This window comes from Thunnus thynnus, chromosome 19 (assembly GCF_963924715.1).
Source record: "Thunnus thynnus chromosome 19, fThuThy2.1, whole genome shotgun sequence".
NCBI classification, from domain to species: Eukaryota; Metazoa; Chordata; class Actinopteri; order Scombriformes; family Scombridae; genus Thunnus; species Thunnus thynnus.
The window spans coordinates 5,977,661-5,983,119 of NC_089535.1; positions in this window are offsets into that span (position 1 = coordinate 5,977,661).

Consider the following 5,459-nt stretch of genomic DNA (forward strand, 5'->3'; position numbering starts at 1 on the left):
TTTGTCTGTTTTTTGGGGGGTTTTTGCTGCATATTTTTTTAATCCAACTTTTTCTCTCCAGATATTGATTCCAATATCTTGGCTCTGAACTCAGAGTTTCTGCTGAAACTGGTTCCAGTGTGTTTTCCCAGTTTAAACTTTGTTCACCTCACTCCATAGAAGTCACTGGAATCATTTTACGCTAAAATGTATCTAAAAACTGATAGTAGGGCTGCAACTAACGATTTTTTTCATTATCGATTACTCTACTGATTATTTTTTTCAATTAACCAATTAATTAAGTCTAAAAAAATGTCAAAAAGTCCCAACTTTCCCAGAGCCGTAGATAATAAGTCTTCAGATACTTTGTTTTATCCGACCAACAGTCCAAACCCCCAAAATATTCAGTTTATAATGATATAAAACAGAAAATCCTCCCATCTTAAAAGCTGGAACCAGAGAATTTTTTGTGTTTTTGTGCTTGAAAAATCACAGACACGATCAATAGATTATTAAAATCATTGCCAATTATTTATCTTTCTATTGACTGACTGATTAATCAACTAGTCGTTTCAGCTCTGACTCAGCTGCTGTCCTGCTGTGACACAGTAAACGGTATTTAACGTGGATCAGTCACATCACGGCAGATACTGGATCTGCTTGATAACAAAGTCAACATCCTAATATTTGTATTTTTCTTTTAAAAAATATTTCTGTTATTTTCTGACTCGCACAAAGAATCTCAGTCAAGCCGTTTCATTCGATATTACACACACACACACACACACACACACGAATCTTTACAGTCATACAACAGTAAAAGTCAGATTATCTTCCTTCTGTGTTTGTATAGTGTCGGTTTTGCCCTTCTTCATTGTGCGGCGCTGAATGAGCGCGGTGAATGGCTGATAATACAATACAGCACAGAACCTTGATGAATGCGTGTTACTCTGTGACGGAGATGCATCATAGATTTTGCAAGTGTCACTTTCAAGAATGCTTGCAGATATTGATCTTACTCTGTCGTGGTCTTATTGATTTTTTTTTTTTTTTTTTTTTTTCCCCATTTAAAAAAAAAAAAAAAAAAAAATCTGTCATGTGACTGTGAGAAGGAATGTAGGTCAGGTATACGGTGTGGAAAAGTTTGGAAGTGGATGCTTATCATAGCTTTCTATTGTTATGAATTGTTTTACTTCCATCACACGGGGGCAGTAGAAGCACACAGCAATTAAGGTCGTCGCCACGTGCGCCCCGAATGTTTTTCAGCAAATCGGCTCGGTATCATGAATGAAAGTGAATGTGCATGCATTTTGTATTTTTTTTCCCCCTTCTCCTCTGTGTATTTGAAACAAAGCACCCACTCATTCACAGACAGAATGATGGTATACCTCATAGGTGATACAGCAGAGAGAAGTGTGTGTGTATGTGTGTGTCCATGAGGCGGGCTGCAGGGGCTTTATGTAGCTGCGGGTCTTTTATGTGGCCGTTTGTCCTGTTTATGTGTTCCTGCCTCTCCTCTCCTCTCCTCTGCGCTCTGCATTGATGGCAGCATGCCTGTAATTGATGGCACCATATTGCTGTGGTGTAGCAGGTTTAATGGGGCTTGACAGAGCAAGGGAAAGCAGCATGCAACCAGGGAGGGAACTTAACCCTTTCGCACACACCCCACCTTCTCGTTCCCTGTCCCTCCTCCTCCCCCCCCCCCCCCCCCTAAAAAAAACCCTCCACCGCACCCTCCCACCCGCCCGCCCGCCGCCACCACCCTCGCCTGTTTTTCTGCTCTTTGCTCCCCTCCTCCTCCTCCCTCCCCCCTTTTGCACATCAGCACATGCAAACACAAATGAGAATACAAATAGGCCCTCAGTGATTAGCTTGTTTACGATTCCTACTGTTATCAGTGGTCATGGGTAATGGCAGTTTGGTTCATGATCAAGGAAGCCCAGACACCCCTCTGACTCCACTTCCAAAAATAAATACTCGCCAGCTGTTGGTCGCTCTCCACTGTTTTGCTTGGAGGAACCTAAATGTGTTTGACAAAGGTAAACGGCTGGGAATTTATTTCCTCTCCCAACTTGCCGCCCCGGACTGCAGCTTCCTCATGTGACCTACAGGGGTCAGTGTGGATCTGAGCTCCACGGCTGTCGGCCTTCTCTTTACCTTACTTTTAGATTTCCAAAGGCATCCGCTCCTAGCATTTTTTTTTTTTTTCGGATGTGTTTATATTGTTATGAGGGAATTTCATAGCCGGCACAGACTCTTCTATTAAATAGGGAGTGTTATTCTTCACTCAGGCGTACCGCACACACACACACACACACACACACACACACACACACACACACACACACACACACACTTTGTGTTGCATGCATGCGCGTGTGCACACACTATATGCACCATTAATCAACAGAGACGATGAAATGATGCTATTGTGTGCGAGGCAAGGCAAACGTTGAAGAACGAGCTAGTCAAAGCCTTTGGCAAATCATTAATGTAAGGTGTTGGTCTAAACCAAGTTCTCACACTCGCTCCGTGCAAGCTGTTCCCAGGTGACAAAAAACTAGGGAGAGACACTATTTTAAGAGCTGATATAACACCTCTCTCTATTTTTTTTTTTTTTACTCCCATCACTTCATATTCCCTCCTGAATCTCTTTCTCTGTGAGAGCGCAGGGGTGGGGTAGGAATATCATCCTGTTTTCTTTCTCTTCTCGCTGTCTCTTCTCCTTTCTCTCGGGTATTATCCTTTTCCTGTGAACTCTTGGTCCACATTTCTCCCTGAATTTATAGGCCACTTTCCCCTCACTTGTTGTCTCTCTACATTCACTCCCTCCTCTATAACCCCCTTCACTCTCCATCATCACACCCGCCCTCCTTCCCCCTTCCCCTCCCCATCACCCTCCTTGCCAGGCTGGCTGCAGATTGGCTATTTCCTGCACGCGCCCAGTAGAGGCCCTTATCAGAGGTAGAGTGCTGATTGTTGGTCTGTCTCTCAGGCTGACTGACAGTTCGGGCTGCGCTGCTGAAATGCCTGATTTGGTCAATGTTTGTCTGTGGGGCCTTATCTCCACACCTTATATTAACTGCCTTGACAGTATGTGCAGGCAGTCTCTCTCCATCTTGTTGCAACCCCCCCACCCACCACCACCACCTCCACCTCCACCACCTCCCTCCATCCTCTGTCTCTATCTCCGTTCACTCTCTATACTCTCTGCTACACACTTTCTCAACATCCCCCCTCCCCTCCCCCCCCTCCCCGCTGATCCTCCTTCTTCCATCATTTCTTTCCCTTCGGAGCTGGATCAGCATCTTCAACGCCATAAACGTCTTACTTTATTTCTTGTTTGTTGTTTCATCCAAAAGCAGAAACTAACATCGTTTAAAAGGGGGTCCGACAAAAAAGACAGATCTTCCCACGTACCGATAGCGCTATCTAGCCATGTATGGTGTATATATATATATATATATTTTTTTTTTATCTTCTCAGGTTTTGAAATATCTGCCTCTGAGATTTCTGCTGCCGATTCAATATAATAAGAATTGAATGGAATTTCTCTTTCTCACCTTGAAAACATCCTCTCCAGAAACAATGGTCTCGGTTATTGGTGATAATCCAACAGACGCTGCTGTAAACAGTTTGAATCGGGAGAGAAACTTTCTACTGAAGAAAAAGGCCCGATGAAAAGGAAAACATCTCTTTGTCTTTTCTGGAAAGAGATGTTGCTGTTTAATTTTTTAAAATATAAGTTGAAATGCTATGAGCAGGGCCAGGATTTTAGAAATACTGAGGCCAAGAAAGTCTCTGAAATGTTTTAATTACTTGATTTTTTCATGTTATTTATTCAGTAAGGTGTTCAGTTCTATTTTCTTCGAGCTTAAACTTAAAACACTTAAACTTAAACAGCAAATAGTCTCTGTTTTCCTTGCTGTCAGTACCAGATTTCATACTTCTTACAAGGAAACTTCCTAGGAAATTATAAGGAAATGGCATAACTGTAAATTAAGTGCAATATAAAAAGATGTATGATGCAGTTTAAGTTACTTAATTTCCCAACATACGGGTCTAATGCTGTTTCAAAGGGAAAAAATCTGAATATACTGAAATTCTTTACCCTTTATTTATTTATTTTCTTGTGTTTTTAGCCAAAAAGTTGTCAAATTTTAATACTTAGAGTCTAAAAGTACTGGAATCTGCCTAAAAATATGTATGTTTTTAGATGCAGAAACTTTTTGGGAGCCCTCAAATCCGCAGAAGAAATACAAAGGACACCATGACCTCAGTGCCTTCATGGCAACGACCCTGAACGTGAAAAGCACAAACAAATTGACCTCAGTGAAGGATATTCTCAAAACCTGGATAAATAAATACAAAACTGTTTAGCAAGGCTAGATAACGTCAGAGAACAGCGAAGTAATGTTTTGTTATTTGGCTGAAGCCTCTTTTTAAAGGCTCTGTTGAGCTGCTGCTGTTTCTAACTATTTATAGCGGTAAGTAGAGCTGCAACAAAGAGTCGATCAACAGAAAATGAATTGGCAACTATTTTTATAATCAGTTAATCATTTTTGTCACTTTTTTTTCAAGCGAGAATGCCAAATATTTGCTTCTCAAATGAGATGATCTGCAGTTTTTCTTTGTCATTTAGGTCAAGAACTTGAACATCTTTTGGTTTTGGACTGTTAGACGAGGCAAACCGAAGACATCTCTGTGTGCTCTGAGAAATTATGAGTGCCGTTTTTGTCATAATTTCTTATCATTTCATTTACTTTAAACCTTTAATGAAAGTAATTTTTAGTTGCAGCTCTGGTGGTCGGACAAAAATCCAACAGCAACATGAAAACTCACCGTTACAAAGGTGCTGCACATGATATAAAGTATCAAAAACACATAAATGCACATATTTTCATTATTGTTTCATCTGCCTATTATTATCTCAATTAACTGATTAATTACTTAGTCTATAAAACACCATAGAATAGTGTAAAATCTATCCTGACAAACAGTCCAAACCCTAAAATGTTCACTTTGTTTACAAGGAGGCACATTATTGACGTGTGTGTGTAAGCGTGCCAGCGTTAGCCAGCTGGCTAATTTTCAACTGCAGACACAAACATAGAACAATAAGACACTGAAATGACAACAATAGGAAACAAAATCAGCTTTCTCATGGCCAAATCAGAGCAGAGCAGCAGGAAGCAGCGAAACATTGACGCAGTAATAAACTGATAATCACCTTTCGGTATATGAAGCCAAATGACCAATACTGTTCATTACAAGCGAGAAGACGTAGATAAAGTTGAATGTTAACAACCGACAGTCTTCATAAAATGTGATTAGAGATAGTTCGAAAGTTGGTAAAATGGTAATAGCACACATTAAACACAAAAGCCATGCAACACAAAGTCATAAGACACACTTTAACACTGTTCATACCACACTGGTACGATTGTTAAAGTACTACTGTTAATGTACTATTACATAAG